Raw genomic sequence first — 23,532 nt, 5'->3', positions numbered from 1 at the left:
TGCCCTCATGGCTAGGAAGGCCAATGGCATCCTGGGGTGTATTAGAAAGGGTGTGGTTAGTAGGTCAAGAGAGGTAGGTCCAGAGCACTGGAACAGACTGGAACAGAGGTTGTGGAGTCTCCTTTCTGAAGACATTCAAAATCTGCCTGGAGGCATTTCTGTGTGATTTGGTCTAGATGATCCTGCTCTTGCAGAGGGGTTGGACTAGATGATCTTTCGAGGTCCCTTCTAACTCCTAACATGCTGTGATTTTGTGATTCTGTGATGAGGAGCTCATTTCACATGCCTGAGTAAAATGTTCTGCCAAAGCATGGGTGCCTTGCCATTCAGCTCAGGCAGCAGCAATCTTTCTGCTGCTTTCAAGCCAATGCCTTCGAATCAGGAGCAGGACGTCACAGTGGCTGACATGAAGGCCAGGGCTAGAATAACACTGCCATAAAGGTGCTCCCTGGGACACAGATGCAGGCAGAGCAGTGTGTTTTATGCCTCCTGCGTCTTTATCTTTGAACTTTGCATGCCCTTCAGGTTGCCACTGGGTTATTTTTAGGTCATTTCAGGGATATATATATTTCTGCAAGAGCTATTTCTGGGAGCTATGCCAAACTGGAAACCGTAGTAACCTATACATCTCCCGCAAGGATGTATACCAAACAGCTAATGTTGTTCTCTTCCTTGCTAATCCTCGCAGCCCCCAGGGAGAAGGCACATCAGTCTGTTGGAAAAAGCAATGTAAAATAAATGCCAGGCTCTTCCTGTGCAAATGGCAGTGCAGCAAGAGCAGCAGGAGTGCTTTGGAGGGGTGAGGGAATGGCGAAGGGGAGAAAAGTTGGGGTATGGCCCCCTCCTGCTGCTCCCTCTGATCAGTTCTGCTCTGTGTTCTGATGGGGTGGAAGAAGCGGATGGGTTATTTGTGTACGGGGCTGTCTGAAGCTGTCTGTGTGATAACAGGGCTGCCGTGACTCCAGATGTGGCTTGCATTGTTTGGAAATTCCTTGTGTCAGAAATGCTGGCCTGCATTTGGAGTCTAGGAATTTCATCTGGGAGCATCTTTCCATTCATCAAAAACGTGTCGTGAACCAACCAGCAAACCTGAGTTTCTCTGAATTGGGATGCATGTGCAAGGGTTGCTTGCAGCTGGAAAACACAGTGTGCAAACAGAGTCAAAGCACTGCTGGGGCAGGGAAGAAGCCTGGCCCCCAACACAGAAATTAATCCAGCCTCTTGCAGTCGATTCGCATTTTTTCAGGGCTTGAACTGTTCTGTACTTGGTGTAGTAGGGGATAACGCTTTGAAATGTGGCTAAAGTTACAAAGCTCTCTCCTAACTGCTGGCAATGCTCTAGAGCTAACAAAAAAATAACTAAATTCCTTTTAACAGCAGAACCTTTTCCTGGTTTGGGTGTCATGATTTTGCTGTATGTATCTTAATCATGTCTACAAGCCACAATGCTGTCAGCATTAGGGGGAGGATTTTTTTTTTATTGTAACACTGCCTTTTTCTTTTATCATAAAAGTATGGATCAGCTAAATTCTGCTGCACATAGGGGACCAATTTTCCAGAAAAGAAGTCAATAGAGAAAAAGAATTTAAATGCTAAATTAACCCCACAACAAAAGCAATGTTTTAGCCCAATGCCTCCTCAATGTCCAGAACAAATTTTGCTAAGAGAGAGTTTTATAAGGAATCTGTGTCAAAGTAGATCTATTATCTGATAGATAAGTAATGGGCTTCATCAGTCATTTTTATCCATGGGAAGGGGACAAAGGAGGGAAGAGGAAAGTGAGCCTGTTGGAAGGCTGTCCGTTGGAAGCATTACCCAGACAGTGAGATTGCATGTCTGCATGCAGACTTGAAAAGACACAGATCATCAGATAGCAGCGCATGCCTTTGAAAACGGGTCATAAACATTAGAGGAAAGGATACAAGGACAAAGGGAGTAGCAGAGCTTTAAACTGCAGAGGTTATTTAAGTGTGTGTGTGTACGTGTGTGTGCCTGCTTACGTGTAAACAAGCGGGATGGAGAACTCAAATCTGTCAAACAACAATATTGAGTTAAAGGCTTGTTTATAAAAACACTGCTTGATGCTCCTCTGCTTCCCTCCTTGAGGCTGTACTGGGAGTTATATTAAAATACACTGCACAGTAGCATCCAAAATACTTGGGGGAGCTGAGGAGGGATGGTGTGGTGGGAGCGGTACCAGACAATGTGTCTCTCCCTCTCCTTAGCAGTAGCTTGGCCCATTCCCAGGTACTGGAAGGTAGCTGTCTGCTCCGTGAGGTTGTCAGCATGCTCCTGACCTGGAGCTGTCCCTCAGTCATCCCCATGGCATGGTTCGGGACTCAGCTCACACCTGGGGCAACAGGCAGTTTGGATGCTCTCACACCTTTCTTAGAATGTGACCTTGCTTAGAAGATGATGCATTTCAGCATGTGACCATCGTATATATTATGCAATATCTTCCAAATGAAATGGCATGATTTGCACCCTGGCTGTCATCCTTCCATGCACCACCACCAGCTGCAAGGTAAAAAATGGTCAATAAAAGTCTGTTAGTGTCATACAAGTATTTTTGGCTGCTGCTCCATCCTCTGCTCATCTCACTCTTTGGAAAAGAGCTTGATCCAGTAGTGGCTTCAATAAGACTTCTCTCAGAAAAGACAGTGAAGCAACTGGAACTTAAGAAGCTGGTGAGCTGTGGCAGCAGTGAGTTTCTAAAAGCCATTTGCATCTTGCTGTCCGTAAGAGGGCTTTTTTCTCCTGTGACTCTGGGGTGGGAAATGGGAATTTGACAAGAAAATGAAGCAGTTTGTTCATATTGCAGGAAGCCAGAAACTGAGGTGGGCAAAAAAAATCACATGCAAAGTCCTAACACAGTGGGACACGTCAGAACCGCATCACGGTCAAAGCCCAGCAGAAATGAGAATGTTCAGTGGTTTGAGTTAATTGAAAATAGGGAGTGCTCCTGAGCCATTCCCATAACGCTGTGTCTTTATTAGAAATGTTACTGTTCCCCTCCAAAATATGTAAGCATGTGTCACGTCTGGAAGGTAAACAGTGTGTGCTCAACACTCAGGCATCCTCTTCGCAGAGGGAAAGAGCAGTCCTGGAAAAGACCTCCCACACAGTCTGGGAATGGGGCCTCGAGCACCTGGGGTCTCGAAGGGAAAAATATTTTACATATTGGTGATCACATGCAGCCCACCAAACACAAAAAAAATCCCCTATGTACTTGCCTGACACTAAAAATAATCTGCCAAAACCAGAATATACTGTAGGCTGTAAGCTCAACCTCAACTTCAGTCACTCACCTTTCCAGTCACGGAGGGATGTCACACCAACAAAAGCTCTACAGTGGCTCAGTCTATTTTCTCTGGTTGTGGCCTCTTCCTCTCCAACGCAGCCATACAACAAAGTGCAAAAGATTTATTTACTCCAGCTCCTAAGACACTAAATTTTTGAGACCTCTGATCCTTGAAAGAAAGAGAGGAAGGTTTTCTTTCCGGGAAAAGGGGGAACATACTGGAAAGTCAGAAGTATTATTTGTGCTTTTGTTCTCCCCCTCTCTGTGCAACCCTGAATGTAGGAAGAGGTATTGGTCTCATGGGATGTGCCAGCATTCCCCAGCTGAACAATACCTACAAAAAGCATCCCCTGAAGACATGAAAGCCCCCAGCAGCTGACATGGAGGATGGCCAGGCTGGTGAAGGAGTGTGCTGCCTCAGAGTGGAAGGACACCGGGGAGGAGCAGTAGCTCTGGCACAATCTGCTGGCTATTGTGTAAATACCATAAAGCTTTCAAGTCTCCTCCACTTCCAGGCCTCCCACCCATCCTGCCGACTACGGTGCAGCCCCAAGGCTGCTATATGAGTATCAGTTTTCCATAGATCATTCACCAGATGTGAAGAGATACACAACGAGTTGTGCCCATGGCAGGCTGGCCAGGATAGCTGCAGCCCAGGCTCTCCATGAGGTGACTGCAGGGGGACTCCAGAGCTTCTCTTCACCTTCTGGCATCTTCGTGACAGTCCTCAGATGCAGCAGGACCATAGTAAAGCTTCCACACACGGGATCCAGGATTAATGCACACTTAAAGCACTGCAAGTGACATTTTCCTAGCACATATTAAGCAGATGGGCTTAAGTGCCACTTTTAAAGCTACTGTAACAACGAGTGGCATAGGGAGGTTACAGAGCTACAAAAAAGCTTCAGACTATTATTATTATTCCCATTATTATTATTATTGCTATTATTATTGCTGAATGCAGTTGCCTTAGTTTCAAGAGGCACGGCTGATGAAATTTATTGCTGTATTAATAATCTTCACCACACACTTTTTTGCGGCTCCATCTTGTGTGTTTCTTTAAAACCCATGAGATCATCCACTGCCTGCTAATGGGAGGACAAACTGACAGATTTTTGTTCCCATGAACTGTATAAGAAATGTAGCAAATCAGATGCAGATGGATCAATACAGGCTGTTCTTTATTTATCACCCTCTGTCCTCCTCGCTTTATTTTTATGGCTATTAAAGATGCTATCATTGATATACCATTTTTGATTCTCTCTGTATAATGTATACAGTGGGCAATGCTGCCATTGATGTTCACATAAAACGCTGGGGTACTGAATGACCTAGGGAAGTGGTGCAGCCTGTCTTTCGCTTCTGCGGCATGAGGCTTAGCTGGGTCTGGGTCTCCAGTGAGTAACATTTCTGCTACACTCCAGGAGGCATGAGGGAAGTTTGATCTTTGCTCTGAGCATTTCTTCACCTGTGTCAGAGTTTTCCTTTAGGTGGGACTTTATCCAGCAAGTTCCTGGGCTCTCTGCTTCATTAAAATCATTCCCTTTGGGCTGGTGATCACCAAGAAACATGGCAGTGCTTGACTGCAGCCCTTTGATGATACAATTGCAATTAAAACCTGCTGCTCGCTACAGATGAGGGGGAGTCACCCGCCAAACTGTGACATTTTGTCAAAAGTAAACAACTGATGGGAGCTGAGTGGATCTGAAGCTTGACATGGCTTATTCTTGCCCGCTCTGACTGACAGGCACTGTGTCAGCTAATTTGAGTGTCGACAGGAGAATTAAACCTGGCTGTGGAAACATGGGGCATCAGAGATGAGAGTGTTTGTGCTGCGGTCCTGATTGCAGCTGCTGGACAACGTAATCACACAAGCTGGTTTTAAATGATCCACCCTGATTCTGGCAGCGGTTTGGAGTTGGGAAACCAAATTCAACAATGACACCCCACTACTTGGGGACCTTTACAGCCTGCCATGTAGTTTCAGTTTAGGATCTGAAAATTGGATTGAAATTGGACATGGAAAGCTTGATTTTCCAGGCAGATCAGCTCGGCTTCTGTTCAAGCAACGGAGAACACCCCTACGTTCATCAAAAGTGGCTTCAAATGGTCTCCTGTAGTGAGATTTCCCTCAGATGTCAAGATGAGAGTGTGATGTTCTTGTAGGTCTGGCACCACGTAACTAGTGCTGTGCAGCTGGGAAACGTGGTCTATCTAGGCACTGACTGAGGCTATCCCTCCAGACTTAGTAAGAATAAAATTAATTCCTTTGCCCAGTTAAACCTGGGATAAGCAGTTGGAAATCCAATGCTAAAAGCCTTACAAAAGAAGGAAATATTATTCTAGCCACTCAATTTGCTAAAAACAAATGGTGCGGCATTTAAATTGGGGCATCTATCTCTGGCAACCCAGCACCTCTAATCAGTTCCTCACCTTTCCATGTGAATGCAGCGAAGGCAGAGGTGCTGCATTTACAATTATAGCAGATGACTTCATCCCTCTGAAATGACTTTAAAAGATTAGAATTCATAGATTATTTATTAACTCTTAGTGAATGTATTTCCAGAATGGGAACAACATATTGCATCAATGTCTAGTTCCCCAGTTTAACCATTTTAATTAAGAGGGAAATGTGTACTGCTGCAAGGAGCTCAGCCCACATAGCACTGTGCAAGGCTTTTTCCTCACTGTTTCCTTTTTAGTCCAAAGCCTTTGTTCCTTTAAACCCAAGTTAATAACAGTGATCATAACACTGGAATCTTCCTGCGATAACTCATAAATAACAGTTCTAGCGCAAACAAGGCTGTCCAGCCAAGCCACCCAAAAGGCAACCTCAGGCAACCCAACAGTTTAATTGACCCGTTTTGATCGTGAGCGTCTGATTCACAGGTTGGCAGAGAGATTTGTGACAGGGTGGCACTGGCAGCTTAACCCAAACAATCCTGCTGCCTAGATAACAAAAAACATCTCGTCTAAGTTCATGACAGCAGCCACAGCAAATCCGGAATTGTTTTTCGTCCTTGTTGGATTTCATAGCAAATCTATCCCCTACTAAAGCCTTCACTTGGTTCCTGGGTAGTAAAACAGTACGCCTTAGAAGTGGTAAAAAAAGATGAGATGAGCATAAACACTGTGTTCCAGACCTCCAAACCAGGTGCCAGTCCAGATGAAATATAAAGCTGTCCACAGCTAAGCAGACAGAGTTTTCCAAGGAAGGCTGAGAAGGGTCAAGTAGATGAGAAGCCAGACCCATCTGCTGGGGGAGGAATTCCAGCTCCTTCCAACAAAGCTGAGGGACGAGAGAAAGGTAAACACAGCCCCGGATGCCTGCCAGAGCTGATCCGTGCTGGCACACCAATGAGCCACGGGCCAGGCACCTCTGTGGGAAAAGGCGGGTATCAAAGTCAGGAGGCAGAGAGTACTGCACTGTGATTTACTCTGACAATGTGTTGTCCCAACAGAAAAAGAAAACAGAGTAATTTAGATGCTGTCAGGACAGAATGTCACCTTTAAAGAAATGGAGATCTAATTATCAAGATATCGTTTGGGACTCCTAGCATGGAATAATTCACAGACACGGTGAAGAATTAAAGCCTTTCAAAGCCACATAAACATATTTTTCCTTTATCTCAAGTACTTATGATTTTCAGCTAGGTTAAAGGCATCAAGCTTAATCATTGAGCACTTAAAAACACACCATATAATGCCTTTCAGCTTGGTGTAAAGTGTTATTACATGCTAAGATGCTAAGGACTAGCTTCACCTCAATGTTCTGATTCATTAAACAACTGCACTTCTATGGTGCCATCCTTGAATGATAAGGCATATCTGAGAAATGCAGCAAGAATTTGCAGGATAACACCTATACAATCAGGATAATTTGAAAGGCACAAGAACTAAGAACCGGAGAGAAGACCCATCAAGTTCATGTCAGGCTATTACAACGGGATTTGTTCTGTTAAATAACTGAGTTGCTGTTTTAAACTCTTGCACTTCATGGTTGTATTGGTGAACTCAAGAGCAAAGTCTTTACGGTGAATCACGAAGCTGGTCTGAACAAGAACCGCCTTAAAGCCTCATCAAGCAAACTGCAAGATTCAGGTTCTAAAAATACACTTGTCATTTTATATTAAAAAGAAATTGCATTTTGGAAAGGTGCTTTCACGATTCACTGAAAATTTTGAAATGGAAGATCTCATTCCAGAAATTTTCACCATCATAAGCTTCCTCCTTTTTTCCTGGATAAATGATTTTTACACATTTGGACAACGCTTCGGACAGGCAGCTAAACTTGTGCATACTTATTAAACAAAGTGCTAAACAGCTCTATGGCTAATCCTTTGCTGGTTGCTACAAATAAAGGTAATTGCAAGGCTGAAAAAATCACAGTTAATTACAGTTAAGAAAGGCAATTGGGGGACCTGGTTCTGCTTAGTTTAAACCCTTGTCTTCCTTTGGGCAAAATCCCCAAATCCTTTTACGCAGCTTTATATTTCCTCAAACTTCCTTTATCTTCTAGCTTAAATTCTGTGCATACAACATAACGGCTGCTGAGGAGGAGTTATGGAGCATGCTGGGAAGGGAACTCTGAGCTAGCAGTAATTTGCATGTTTAATTAACTATATAATCAGGACACTTGGGCAAGGCTTTTTTTTTTTTTCTTTATCCAAAGAAACATTCTTCACCTGGATACGTGCCATCATCAAACCCAGAAACTTCTTGTGGAAAAGTACTTGCCTTCCAATTCCGGAGTGGAAACTTCTGCCCAAAGCAGTGAGTGAGGTGTGTCCTGCTCCCTCCATGACTGCTGGCTGAGCCGGCGCTCGTAGCTGCATCTCTTGTGTGCCAATGGAGGGCTCTCCTCACCATCCTCTTCTGAGGTGGAGCGTGTCTGCTTCTCCCACCCTTGTCCACAGTTCATTTACTGAGACAGTTTCTCCGTCTCACTGATCATTACGTGAACCTACAAATAAAATAATTGGGATGTGGGTTCCGGTCTGAATCGGGTACCTCAGGGATGTGATTGCAAATACCAGGACTTTTGACTACCAGGGCACGTCCTGTTTTGGGACACCATTCCTACTACCTCCTCTTTCTAACAACGGGAGAGGGTCGGGCTCTTCTGGGGAGCAGTCCAGCCACAGGTGCATGTTCTTCCCCCCTTCAGGAAAAAACTTGGAGCTAAAGCTCAGGCTAAAGCATTCTTATTCCTGCTAAGACAACGGCAGATTAAATAGGATGAACTGATCGGCTATACTTCTTGTAAAGTTATCCCCAGAGATAAATGTACAATGTTGTTATGGAGGCTGTGGTGGTGTCTGCAGCGTAACTAAGGCTGACAGACTGCTTGCATGTGGGTGGCTGTCTTCTTTCCAGCTGTGACCAGCTGAATTATATCACCTGTCCCACTTGATATATTAGGATATGCCCAAACTCAAGATGCATGTTGCTGCAATAGGGAAATTAATGTCCACCACTGGAGGCAATTAATAATGATTAGGAGCAAAACAGCAGGGTTAAATCTGTGCATTTAACAAAGTGTTCATACAGCTTTTTTATACTATACTTCAGCCACCGGGTTCTCTCAAATTTCTGCTCCTTTTTTGGGGGGCTAGGACAACCTTATCTTAATTAATGTGTAAACTTAGTGGAAATGTCAAAGTTGTTTCAGTGAGACATGTTTATTCATTACTTAATTCCAGCCTCAGCTCCGGTAGAGAAAAGCATCAAATATGCCCACGTGAAGGAGGCTATAGAGAAAAATGTTAGCATTCATTTCTGTGTCCATTTTCATTCAGAACAGCACAGCTCTAGCCATTCGTGTTTGAAGTCGCTTCATCTCTCTGATTTCTGGACTCCTCGGCTCATGTACTAAAAAGTGGCAGCAAATTGGCACATGGAAAAAATCACAATGCTCGGTTTAGTGCAACTCCTTAATTACCACAGAAATGGTGAGTGATGGGTTATTAATTTCTCTTTTTGTGGCCAAAACTTCAGATATGAATATTGAGCATCTAATAGGAACAGGATGCTCCTGCATATCTTAAACCTCCAGGATACAGGAAGCCTTGTGATGTGAGAATCTCTGTAAGAAAGCACATAGCATTGCCAGCTCCAGGCATCCCAAAATTAATGACTGAGGTTTCTAAACTCGTAAGAATTTCCTTTTATGCAGTTATAATAATAGTGAGATTCCTTGATTTTCCTGAGATTTACAGCTTACACACACATCCACTGTTCTTTTATCTGCCTTTTGGATTTTTATTGCCTTTTTGACATTTTTACATCTTCCTCTGAAACTATAAGGATTTAAATGGGGTGGAGGGGGAGGAGCTACAAGCTAAAGAAGACTACCAGACTTAAAGAAAACTATGATGATACACTAGCGACAATCTGCAATGGGATGTATGATCTGTATGGGATGTAAAGGACTTCGTTAGCATCAAGATCAACCTCAAGTCAGCTTTATCTCTTCCTTTCCATCAACACTGAGGGACAAAGATCACAGATTTCACCAAACTCAAGAGCAACCCTTTTGCAGTGAGGGTAGGGATGGGGATGATGATGGGGAAACACATGTAAAATATATTCCTAACTATTCAGATTTTCCATGTTAGTTGTATCTTTCCAAGCTTCTTACAAAGGGTTTTAGGACTACTTGTACATCTTCATGCCTGTGGGCTAGGGTTAGGTCATTGGCAGAATCCCACAGCCTCATGGTCTGTAACTTCAGGCTGAGGATTAACATAATGCAGAAGCACTCTTCAAAATGGAAACTTTACACATTCAGTATTGATATGCCTCACAAGTCATGCAAGTTCATCAGATACACATTGCCTAAATTAGGTTCTGCAGATGCATGAAAACACAGAAATTCTTTTGCTACTTGTAGCTAAGGAGTAATACATTTACTTATCTGGAAGTAGAAGAAAAGATTTCCATTAGACTTAAAAGTGATGCACTAAACCTTCGACTGCAACCTGATTTTGTGGGAGGTTTTGCATGCTTTGCCTGTTTTCACAGTGGATCAGCACAACGTTATTTAACGTACATTCAGTCCTGAATATAGAATTGTCAGACTTCCTTCACTTGCAATGAAAAATGTACTTCTTTGGTGTTTATGATGACGAGCAAAGGAAGTCATACAAATGCATTTCACTGAAAATAATAAAATAGTCAAGGAGGAGAGAGAACCTGTCAGATTATGTGAAACATATTTGTATCTGGGATAGTAATACAAAAATTGAGGTAAAAAAGAGAAAAGGAGACCAACAGGCCATACAAAATGAGCCAGGCAGAGAAAACAGAAGCGCTCAGCACACATGACACTGCTCTCGTCAACTTGGCCCAAAAGGAGTATTTGCTATTAGATGTAGACTCCTGCATAAAACATGGCAGCAACAATTACTCTGAACCAGCTCCTTCTTGTGAAGAGGGAATGGTACTGACAAGACAGATGGGGCTATAAATATTGAGACCAAGAAGAGGGACCTTGAAGGGATGAGATACTGACCCAAGACATTTCCTTTCCTGTGAGAGGGAGGACCGTCATGAAGGCTTCCACATTCAGATTGTTGTTGACTGCACAGAGAAGTGATGATCTTTAATGACTACAGAGATATTAATTGAAGAAGAAATATACTCTGTATAGTGTGCCAGTTTGGAAGAAAGTAACTGATGACAGATAGAAGCCAAGAAAAAAAAAAAAAAAAGAGAAATTCAGGAAAAGAAATACACCTTTCAACTGTATGAGAGGAAATCTTGAATTGCTTCAACTCTTCTACCTAATTATCTGTAAATCTAGGCTCCTTTGCTGACATGCAGGGCAAAACAACCAAGAAAAGTTGCATAAATCTTAACATGGTTCCATGATAATAACGATAATAATACTGAGAATAAAAATAAGAATTATAAAGAATTTAAATCTTCTCGAGGCCAATTGATCTCAGGGTAGACCTGCTTTTCATGACAGCTGTCACCGTGAATCCATGGGTTACCTGCTTTGTCCCAAGAATTGTATTCTTCATTTACTGAATTAGTCTTCAGTATACAAATGAGAGCATAGGCAGGTAGCTTTTCTGCCTGAAAGTTAATTTTCTCTGCTATTATTATTTTGACTTAGTTGACTTTCAGCAATTATTTATGCAGACCTATCTCTCTAACCTAATCAGTTTCAACACATTTTTCTGCAGTACTCAACCTTGGGTGGCAAGAGAAAAGCTATTATTTTAGATGCTGCTTTATTGGACGACAATAACAAGCGGATGGGGAATAATTGTTTAATCTTGTTGTTGGTTTTAAGATATGAACTGTAGCAGGCTGGGCTGGACAGAGGAAAGGAGCAGACATCTGTTCACAGGTCCTCAGGCTATGTTTGCTTGATCTTTCTTTATCACTGTGCTTTGATCTAAGAACAAGGAGTGCTGTGTGCAACTGGAGTATGGAAACACTGTGATGTTTTTAGCTTTGTCCATTGATCTGAGCACTGCTGTACATGGATCTGAAGGGTTTCAGCATGTCTCACAAATCCTAGTGAAATCGACTCTCATTTATTCTGTTATTTGGCTATTTATTGTTAACCCCCCTCCTTTCTTTTCCCCACACAGGCCTGAACATGAACATGACACACAGGTTCACACGAGCATTTTTCAAACACTGTGCCTCTGTAGCTGGGTTAACAAAGATATTAGCCTGCTTTTAGATTATTTTCTTTTTTCCCCCCTCAAAATAAAATCATGCCAGATGTTTATTTAGAAGGCTGGTACAACAGACTGAGAGTAATTCCAGTTTCTGCGAGTGGAAATTGGAATTCATTATTACTGGGCACTAAATGTTCGGATGCTTTTCTGAGGTCCTTAAATCTATTTCATTTCCATGTTGACAGAGATATTAGACAGCTGTTGGAAAATCTGTCCCTTCTTTCAGTGATACAAGAAGAAAGCTTTCCGTTTAACTGCCAGGGGTCAATAAAGCTCTTTAATGTACTAATCAGCGTTGAGTGAAGTGTAGGAAAGTGTAAGAAAGACTTCTTTCACTTTGATTTTTGTGTGAAATTTCTTTGGCTTTTCCAGCTTTACCAGTGTCACTCCTGGCCATGTTCGTGATGGGCTGGAGGGCTGAAGCACATTTTCTGAACGGCTGCCCCAAGGGCCAGGATGCAGAGGGCCCATTGGTAGCAGATGTAGCGGGGTCAGAGAGAGGTTTTGCTTTCTGCAGGCTTCCCAGGCTGGAGAGGGAAAGTGTCCCTGCTCTGCCTGGGGGTAGGACAAGACTGCTCAACCCTTCCATTCCCAGCCACACTTTGGGGACAGAGTAACTGTGCTGCAGGGTGTTTTTTTTCTCAAAGTGATTCGAGGTCTCATGGTTTTTTCATGGTGTGAACAGCATCCTAGCAGAGATTGCCTTGTGGCCATCTCTTGTCTTGCTTGCAATCAAGCGACATCACTATGGAAACCGCTTGCATGGAAGAATAACATTAGGGAAGGCAGTCTGTGTTGTTAGCTCTCTTTAATGCAGTATGTGTCTTAGTCTTTCCTCCCAAAAGTGGAATTAGTGTCTGGCTTTGCTCTTTATGGGAGCTCTCCCATCCCAGCTGTTTTGCTTCCTCACTTCCCCAGGCCATTCTTTCCTGACACCTGATTTTTCTTTCTCCTCAGTCTGCTCTCCGAGAGCTCACATCCTTGCTCCCTGGGCGTTTTACACTGCCAGCTCAGCTCGCCCTGCTGCTCCTGCTCCTCTCCTGCTTGCAAACTGTGCTGACAATATCCAGGCACACTGGTGGCTTTGCCCTTAATAAAAGCTGCTCTCCTTCCCTTTTCTTCTTACGGCACAGGAGGATATCCAAGTGGGGCATCTCAGTGATGCCTTCTACCTTCTTCCCAGCTGCTTCATCACCATTTCGAGATTGTTTTAAGAAAACAGTGTCCAGGTGACTACCAGAGTGGCTGCAGAGGAGCAGGACCTGGCTTCATCTGAGCTTTGAGGCCAGCTTTCAGCAGGGACTCGCGACCAGGAGGTGTTTGCAGTTCCTGATTCCCAGGGCATGGAGCTGTGGCTGTAGGGAAGTGTTTACCACAGGTATATACCTGGCTGTCACAGGACATTGCTAAGAATGTTTCCTACAGGACACACTTCTCATGCAACATCCACCACGCCAGTACCTGAGGAGTGGATTTTTTCTCTCTTCATTTATCAGTTGGTGATTAATTTTCTTTTCTCACATTCCCCATAGCAGAGCTTGTTGAAAGCAGAGTTTTCAGAGGGCTCAGTGGCCTTCTTCAGATATGATGGCATGTTGTGAGTCCCTTTTGAGAGCTTTAACACTGAAGCCCCCTTACTTTCCTGGAAAACAAGAAATAATTCAGAAATACATGGTTGTGGCTACTGAGGAGAAGAGGACTGACTGGGTGCTCTTTCAACCTTCAGCCCTCAGCAGTGCCAGGACATAGATTCAAGTCTCCATAATGCTCTGTGTCCCTGGTTAGCTATGTGTCAAGTATATATAGCATCCACTTCTAAAGAGAGGAATTAAAGGGTGTATAGCTCCAGTTCCCATGGATCCAGGGCTGTAGATCAGCACAAAGTTATATTATAACCAATAAATGTTAAATGCTGTCCTTTTGGACAGGTGATTTCATGACTTCACATTTTGAACAGAACTTATCAGGGTATTTTATAATTTTCCAGTGGGATGCTTGGTCCTCAAAGTCAGTAATGTAAACCAGCATGCAATAGGAAAGAAATGGTTTTGGCTGATGTAGGCAATGACCACACGAGCACTCTGACATGAGTGTAAATGCCTTGCAATTGTTTGCTATTAAAGTTTTAAAATTGATTTTCCAATAGCTTTAAATACTTGGGTAAAACCTTATAATAGGTCAGGCAGTCATTTTGGCTTTTATAACATAATGTGAATTCAGACACATGGTTATGCTAAAATCTTTCCCACTTGCATACCTCTTGCACAGATTACAAAGGGAATGTGTTACAGACAATAAAATTGGGAGGGGGGGATTGTCATCCCTTTCCTCCTATGCCATTAAGCACAGAGACAGTGATGCTGGCCATTGCTTTGTAAAGGAAAAACAACAAGTTTACGGTTCCTCATTTCCCATGGCAAACAGATTGCTTATTTTAATTTTGAAAATAAAACGATGGAGGCGATGTGGGTCTGTAAATAAGAGTGTGCATCTCAATTTTCTGCAAATGCTTAAGTGGTTTACATCTGTTTCCTCCCAGTTGTATTTCTCAAACATGAATTTCCATTTTAAAAAGAGTCATAAAATCACTACTGTTTCTCTGTGGATCTATTAGCAATAAAATAGCCTACAGAGGTTTGCACAGCCATGGAAAATGTACAGTGATAATAGGCTGTCCTGCTGTTACATGGCTTATGCAAACTTTACATTTATCACTGCAGAACCATCTATCCGCAGGGTTGGAGTACAGCAAACAACTGAATAAAAAAGACCAAAAGAAGGAAGATGATACAGAAAGCTCTATATACACATCATTAATCAGACATGATGAATTCTCAAACTTGAATATATGTTTTCTCAGAGCCAACCAAGAAAAAAAAATGCTGATCACAATCTGAAATGTAAAACTTTACATAAAATTAATCTCCTGCAAACTGGTATTGCACTAAAGGACAGAGACACAAAGAGAAAGGGAGAGGGAGAAAACTTATCTTTTCTATCTGTCTGTTAGTTTTCATTTCTGGCACCCCTGCTATCCAAAGACTAACATCTTGTGGGGGAAAAAAAACCTTGCAGGGTGGTACTGGAGCCACTCAGCAAGTGGTACAAGTCAAAGTGCCAGGCGTGTGAAAAGGGGGAGCTGCAGCCAGACCCAGGAGGATCTCTAAGCTGTCCAACAGGAACAGATGCCCCACTTCCTATTAGCCAGCCATGAAACCAGCACTGTACCACTTTGGCATCTCCAAATTAAGGGGATTTAAGGCCAACTCAAATTCAATAGAAGGCCTCTGGTCACCTAGGTTCATAAAAAAAGCTAGAACTAACACCACCAGGGTTATAGCAGGAGGTCCTCAGAGATTTTTCACCACAGGCAGAAGCTCTTCTAACTTTTTGCATGGCCCTGGGTGGGCTAGAGGGTTCCCCAAGGCAGGAGCAGATCGACTGACCACACTGTCACTTTGCCAGCTATGCCTTCTGACAGTGGTGACCAAGGGCTCCATTAAGCTCACTCTTTATCAATTTGGGACTGTTCAGAACCTTCCATGGGGATGGTGGGCTGCAGCTCCTACAGAAGAAGCACACATGGATTAATTTCTCACAAGAAAGCCTTGCTGGGTTGCTCCATACTTGCTTCAGCCCAATATAAATGTTTATCAGAATAAAAGCAACTGGCTGCTCTTTATAGATGGCAGAAGGCGACAGTAATATCATTGGATGCTTCTTAGCTAAAGGGTAATTGGAATCAGAGAAGGAAAAGGGGACAAGGGGACAAACAAAAGGGGAAGAAATACGGCTTCTAGAGGAGTCAGGAAGACTGGTGAGAAGTAAAGCCTCTCCATTTTTGGATGCATTCCTGCCATTATTCAAGCTGCTAGCTTCAGAGCGTGAAAGCCAGAGAAGCACGTAGTCAAGGCACACAGCATTAATCTGGTTGCCTAAACAGAGTAAAAAGGTGAATGAAGAGAAATGATTCCTCAAGACAAACACAAGACATACATAAGCTCAGGAAGAGCAATGACTTTGTGCAGATTACTTTGGAGTCAAAAGCAAATTGTCAAAAGTTTCTTTTTGAAGGTCCATCTGCTAGATTTGTACAAATGCATAATCTTTTCTCTCTAATCAGAGATCTTCTGGGAAGCACGACAGCAGCCTTTACTGCCTGTAAATGGCATACTGAAAAACACAGGACAGACTCATTGCTGGTGTAGTCGCAGTTTCATCAAAGTACCTCTGTGGATGAGCTTGGTCCTAAGAGACCTTCTCAGGGCACTGGTGCTGTTAGATGAATGTAAGTATGGTTGGAAATTGTAGTTCTGTGAGCAAGATCTTGGCTGTTGACTGGTTTAGGAGACTTGTACATGTGTCAGTGATGGTAAAATACTACCATGCATCAAGATCAGTGAATCAGTCAAAACACTCTGTCACACTGGAAGAAACTACTTTTCCCAGTCCCTCTGACAATATGCTGGCATTTTGTTGCCTGACTTTAGCTGTCTTGAAGGTTTTTTTCTTCAGCGAGCTCTTCTGTTGGGGCCAATCTGCAATGTGGTAGCTTCATTATTTCTGAGAATGATTATTGCCCAATCATTTTTAGAGGCAGAGTTGTTGGGTCCTACAGTATATATTCAACAGAGAGGCTGCCCATCTGAATCTGTATAAAACCTCTACTTCCTTCAACACTGCAGATCACTTACTAGAGCTCACAGTTGCCACTGCTCCAGGACTAACCCTAAGCTTCCAGAAGCTGAAGGGAATTTTTTTGTGCTAATGCTTTCCATGGCACTTCTCATATTCTCAGGAAATATGAGGAATCACTTTCTTATGAGAGTTTTCCTTGATGCAAGCAAAATAGTGGCTGCGTTGTGGCCCCGTATCCATGGAGCCTGGAGAGAGGCAGGATTTCAGGTCCCTGCTCTTTCACTTTATGGGAAGATGCCATGAAATCTGCAGAAAATTGTTTTCTTATCCATTGATTTGAAGTACAGGGAAGCATCCCTTGTTTCAGTAAGCCAGGCAGTCTTAGCTCTACATGAATCACATAGGCAAAAGATTGCTGGTGGGGAGGGGGCTGTGAAGCCCCCTGCTATGACAGTGGCAGTCTTGATGATGATACCTGCTGGACATGACCTTCCTGTGAATGGGCAGATATTTTTGTTCTGCTAAAGCTTTTACAACTGGAATTATCATATGATAATTCTTTCTAAGATTTGCCAGCCCAAAAAATGTATCCTGGAAGACATAAATAGAAAAACAATGACTGACATCCTGAGTCAAGAAAAAAATGGTAGCATGACTCTTGTCAGCAAAACATTAACAAGTTTACAGGACAGTGTTGTTAGATATTCAGTGCCTGGTGGTTTTTCCATCTTAAAAATTGCTAATCAGCAAACATTTAGCAAACATTTAGGGAGAACAGGACTGCTTTTCAGCTGAAAAAATAGGGTTATTATCTCAGGCAGAAAGATTATTACTGACTTAAGTTTCCATATCTGACTGTCATTAAGACTCCCATAACATTGGGTTAAGGTTCTTAATACAATTGTTACGGTTAAATTCCAACTCAACTTTCAGTAATGACCTCTTTTCTGTCTAAAATCCCACCACAGTTTCAGCTGGGTGCAAGACTGCACTCATCCCATTTCAAGCTTTTCTCTGTATGCTCAGAGGATTTGCATGGACATGGTCACAATTCACGAGTGCACAAAATGATTCACAACATCTCAGGGTCTATCAACCCCTTGGTGGGGAAAAGACCTTCTGCAGAAGGGTCCACAGATGCTAGGCAAGAGGCAGAGAGTGATGGGTGGTAGGAAGCCCTAGTTCATGACAACTGGCTTGGTTCTCTTTGTAACTAGCCTGAAAAGCTGACCCCATGTTGCAAATCAACAGATAAAGGGCCAAGATGAAAGATAAATAACTACAGTCTGTTGAACAGCACAAATTTTGGAAAGAAGAGGAAGTCTGTGTGCTGTCTGAGGGTGAGACCGAGAGTTTTGCATGTAGAGAGGATGCCTTGCTGGTTTCAGCTTGTTTGGAGCTGTGCTGCCAACCTGAGACATACCAAAACCATTGCCAGCTCCTGACAGGGGCAGCTCACCTCCTGGGTTCAGGTGACAGGGCAAAAAGTCCAGTCTGACCACTTAGGGCAGGTCCTGCTGCAGAAAAACCCTGTGGAGAGTTGTTCTCCACCACACAGGCAATGAGGAGCCGGTGGGTGTCCATCACATGTGGAGGACCAGCAGTTAGAGTCATGGGATATAGGAGTGACCAGACTGTGAAATCAGATAATTTCTAAAGGTTTTTGTTGCTTTTAATTGTTCCAGCTTTCCCACTCATGGAGGTAAGGTTGGAAGCCTGAGCCATTGCTCAACTCTCCTGCTTTTAAGGACCATCTCAAAGCAAACCTTTGGGAGGCTTGCTGAATAGAGGAAAATCCTGGCTAAAGCACCTTCTTAAGAATCATTTTAAACAGTGAAAATACCTTACTGCTACTCAACCTAGTTAAAAAAGCAAAACTCAATGAACTCTTACTGACAGCAGCTCCATAACATAGTCACTGATATGAACCTTAGGACAACAATCTCTCCGCTGATGGCACTCCATAAATAATATTCCTACTCATTACTAAAACCTGAAAAAAATCCAAGGAGAGAAATGTCATGTGCCTGAATATAACGATATTACCCATCTGAAAGCTAATGCTCCTATTTTTTTTCCCTCATACTGCACAGTATATTGAAAATACCCAGTATATGCTATAAATGAGGATACCTATGATTTTTTTTTCTCCAGGAATCTTCACACTCTCTAGACTTACTGAATGTCATAGAGGGAAGGAACAAGTTTAAAAAACAATTAGTAGGACATGTGGTGCTCATTCTTGGCTGAAACTGCACATTCTCATCTGCCTTAAAATACTCAGCAGTCGTTCATGAAAAATGTTTTTGAACTAATGAGCTATATTTGCATTCCCCTTAGAACGGATTCAGAATTTTTCATCTACACTGCACCATGAAAAATGGATGTGTTTTTCACAGAGGTAATTTGAACATAAACCACCGCATCAATGGGAAGACAACCTTTGCAGAAACTTTTTAACTTAGCACATTCCATTTGTTTTCGCTGGGGAAGGTCAAACTTATGTGAGAGATGTAAATTTCATGCACAAACCTAGATGCTGATGAGATTTGTTTTTGTAGATAATCTGCAGCAGAGAAATTTTTCATAATGTCACCACAAAATAAATTAAAATGTTCATCTTCATATGGCTGGTTCCATTGCATTAAAATAAATGTTGCAAGCTCATTTAATTAGTATAGTTAGGAATGTCTCTTCCCTGCTTCACTGACTCTCCAAATCACAAGTTAATTTGTCAAAATCAGACCATTGTTTTTCCTTCATTCTTCATTACTGAAAAGACAGCCCCATTTAAATAAATGTTTATGCTACAGAGAGCAGAGCAGTGAACAACCCCAAATATTTTTCTAAGCCCATGTTGGAAAAGTTTCGAGTACAAAGAGCTAGAGTGCTTTTGTGTGTGTGAGCGTGTGTGTGTGTGTGTGTGTGTGTGTGTGTGTGTGTGTTGTTATTGGATATTTGACTAGCTGGAAAAGTACAAAATTGAGCAGTCTGCTGTAACTGATGATGTAGTGCACACCATCTCTCATGCCAGCGGCTACATGCACTTGGAAGCAGTTTTCTTCTATGTTTTCAAAGACAAATGATGACAAAAGATACAATCTCTATAAATTACCCTAATCAAATCATTCTCTTCAAGAACTCTTGGTTAATCAATTAGTCAGTGTTCGCAGTTCTTATGAATATCACTTCAGAGCCTCCCATAGCATTGTTCTCTTCCAACAGCAAATATTTAGAGCATTTTATTAAAGGGAAAAAAAAAACCCACACCACAACAAAAAACCCCAGTAAATGAAAACAACAGCTTATACAGCAAATAGACATAGAACTTCTGTGACCATATGGAGCCATTAACAGAAGGCAAACTCTTTGGATTTACAGGTATCACTGAGTTAGCAGTTCCTTTATTTTTGTTTGTCTGTTATTATTTATATCAAGTTCGTTTCTGAGGGCACCTATCATGAATGAATAGAAAAGACCACTAGACCATCATCCAAGCCCCGTACTAATGTGTTTTTACAGTGTATGAGACAGGTCCTCCTTCTGCAACACATGCTGCAGTGCTATTCTTTAGCTTTCTCCAAAAGCCTTTCCACCTGTACAGGAAAAGCTTTTACATCTCAGCAGTTAGAAAGAAGACTCCTGTGTTTTTTCCTGTCAGGATGTTTTGGGTTTGTTTGCATTTGTTGGGGGCTTTTTGCTGTTTATCTGTCCTCCCCTTATTTCTTTGAGTGAGTTGTCTGGATAAGGGCAAATGAGGGCATGAAACAGCATTCTTCCCACTAGGTTCCTTGGCATGGTAGTATTTTAAAATGTCACTCAAAATCTGTATCTAATGTTCATCTTATGATACTGTGAGGGAGAATCAGCTCTATTTTCTTTTTCAAGAGCTCCAAGATGAACATTCTTTCATTATAAATCATGTCATTAACAGAGAAATTTAATTGCAGTGATACTTCATGAATTCACAGTAAAAGCATGCTATATATTAATGGTTGACATATTGACTTCCAGTAAAAGACATAGGAACTCTTGTGAGCTGTGGAAAATCGACATGTGCAGCTGTTAGGAAAATCTCTCCAAGATCACCAGAGCAGCTGAAGAGAGAGCAATATATTTAAAAGACTTGTTCAAAGCAAGCCAGAACCTGGATACATCTTTTAAGGGACCTTGGTGATGCCATTTTCTGACATGACCTCTACTTCACCTTCCTATTTGCATTTGTAGCGGACATAAGCATCCCAGAATAGGAAGAGCAGCTGTCCTTAGGCAGTTTTGTGTATCCCAGGTTTCTCCAGGCCACAGTATGTGTCCTGGCTGGATCAACTGTGTAGCAGGACAGCTTTGCTCTATGTTTCAGAAGAGAGAATAGTGCTCTGTCATGCCCCAGGGCTGGGGCATCTCTCTGCCCATGACAGCCTTCCCTCTTTTGAGGCAGACTGGAGATCTTACTAGAAGCAGACAGTTGATCTGGCTGTGAGGTCCTTTTCCCACTAGCTCCACAGAAATTTCCACCTATATCTGACAGTCCCAGGATCCCCTATGACCTCACATGCTCCCCAAGCAAGAGACCCTGAAGGAGAAAGAAAGACTAATGCAATGCTTTTGGGCCAGTGGGTACCCATCAAAGCCTCTTGCAGATAGTCAAAGGGGAAGCAAAAGACCAATTTTAATAATCTGTCCCTCTCCTTGCACACCCATACACACATGGCATCTGGAGTAGGTGTCTCACATTTTGTCCCACTACCTGGAGAGCAGACATACCCATTGAGGAAGATGAAGATCCTCAGGCAGGAGGCAAAGATTTTCCATGAGATCCTCCTGCTCCACCATTAATTGCACAAAAAGTTCCTCAGGAGTTGCCAGGTGAAGACAAGAGCCTCAGTACCCCTGCCCGCTTTGGACCACCTGAAAGCCATTTCCATTTCCACAGCTCTCAGGAGAAGAGAGTTACAGGATGATCTGAAATTCCCTCCTCCTTTTTTCTCACTGGCCATCTGATACATGGCTCCTGTGCCAGCTCAGCAGCAGCGTATGAGTCTAGGAAAATTAACTGTAAAAGAAAACACTGGTGGGATTATTCTTCTTCTCTAGATTATATTGTACAGGAAATCTTTTGAAAAGCACCAACCAAACTTGTACTCCAAGGGCCTGGTTCTACTCAGCAACTCAGCTGCAGCAGACCACAGGAATCAGTAGGCTTTGACTGGTATAAAAAGTTTCAGTCAAAGAAGACATACAAATCTGAACATTTAAAAACCTATTATATATCTTGAGCATTGCCAGCTCATTCTATTTCAGATATTATTTTTTTTTTCTTAAGGCTCTGACACTGAAATGAAGATATTACACAAGAATCAGCTTAAATCACTAAAAAAATCCCCCCAAATCCAAGGTTCCAAATGACACCCCCTAGAAGTAATCCTGTTGTCTGAAGGTGAAAATATGAACTGAGCTCGTCTTAAAAACTGAGAAACCAAAAGACATAGTTAAACACTTCATTCTTAGCAGTCATGCATTGGTGAGGCCTGTTTTTAGTGGTGTGGTTACCTGATGGCTTGCTCTAAAATACACAGACTGAAGGGCTGCAGTGCAAAACTGTGGTGGGGTCTGTCTTACGCTCTTTCTACCTCAGCCTTCTTTGAATCCCTCTCAGAGGTCATGAACAAGACACCCTTTTGCTCCAACCAGCTGCTATCCTCCCATTAAAAGGCAGTAGTCTTCTTCATGGCCAGGTATGCTGGCAGCTACCTGAAGTATCTGAGATTTGGGTTGTGGCAGTGATGCTGCCTTGCCTCAGTGCAACAAGAATCATGGCTGGAAGAGAGCGGAAACCAATTCCACCCACAGACCAAATCTGTGAGGCCACACCTGAGCTGCTTTAGGGTAAGTTAAATAAAAGCTGGGTGTATAAGACTTTTCCTAATGGAAGCAGAGCTCACCTGCTGGTATCCAAAAAATCTCTTGTGCTTTTCTGCCCACACTGAAGTTACAGATGGCATCTGTTCAACAGAGAGTGGGAAGCGTCTTCGATCAGGAAAATTAATCTGGTCCCCTCTCCTTCCTGGGAAAGGAACAGCCACTGTTATAACAGAGAGCTTGGTTTTGCTCTAGTGAATCAGACTGCATCAAAAACTCCAAGAAGACCTTTCTGAAAAGCCAAAAAAAGTTTCACAAACCTTTTGCTGCCAATGCCTCTAGGACTCAGTTTTGCAAAGAGATTCTGTATCACTGTCCACAGACAGTGTGTGAGAGACACAGCGGTGTCCTGAACAGACAGCAATAAAAAAATGACAGGAGGGAACTTAGAGTACAATCCTGAATTGCAGGAACACTTACTGACTTTTAAGAGCCAATATATCATGATAGCTCCCTTCTTAACTTTTATAAAAGTTCCTAACACAATCCAATAACAATTTCTCATTTTCATAAATGTTAGTCTGTAAAATCATACCCTCCTCACTGCATTGCTGGGCCCTTAGACCTAGTTGCAGATCAGAGGGGAAAGAAGGCTTTTTTTCCCCAGGATTTTTAAGGTTTTACTGAGGCACCAGCCGTATCCCACTTTATCTGAAAGTGCTTGTGTCCCAAGAACTGATGATAAAAGTTCTGTTGAGTGAATTTCTCACTCTCTCCCCCTCTATCTTTCCTTTTCAAGTTGCATTTGGAGATCACGGTCTTTGAATGTTTTCCAAGTGGAGACATATACCCCAGAATGGTGTGCAGTTCACCAAAAATATGCCTCGAGAACATTTGCAGGGCAATTTGTACAGGCAGAACTGTGAACAGGTCTGACAAGACTACAGGTTAGGTCATGCTAATATTTAAACGATGCATATGCATACTTAGCTAGCATGCATACTATATGCATACTTACATCTATCTCTATGTATG

The sequence above is a fragment of the Gallinula chloropus genome (assembly GCF_964237585.1).
Source record: "Gallinula chloropus genome assembly, chromosome: 2".
Taxonomy (NCBI): domain Eukaryota; kingdom Metazoa; phylum Chordata; class Aves; order Gruiformes; family Rallidae; genus Gallinula; species Gallinula chloropus.
Note: the sequence above shows the minus strand (reverse complement) of the source record.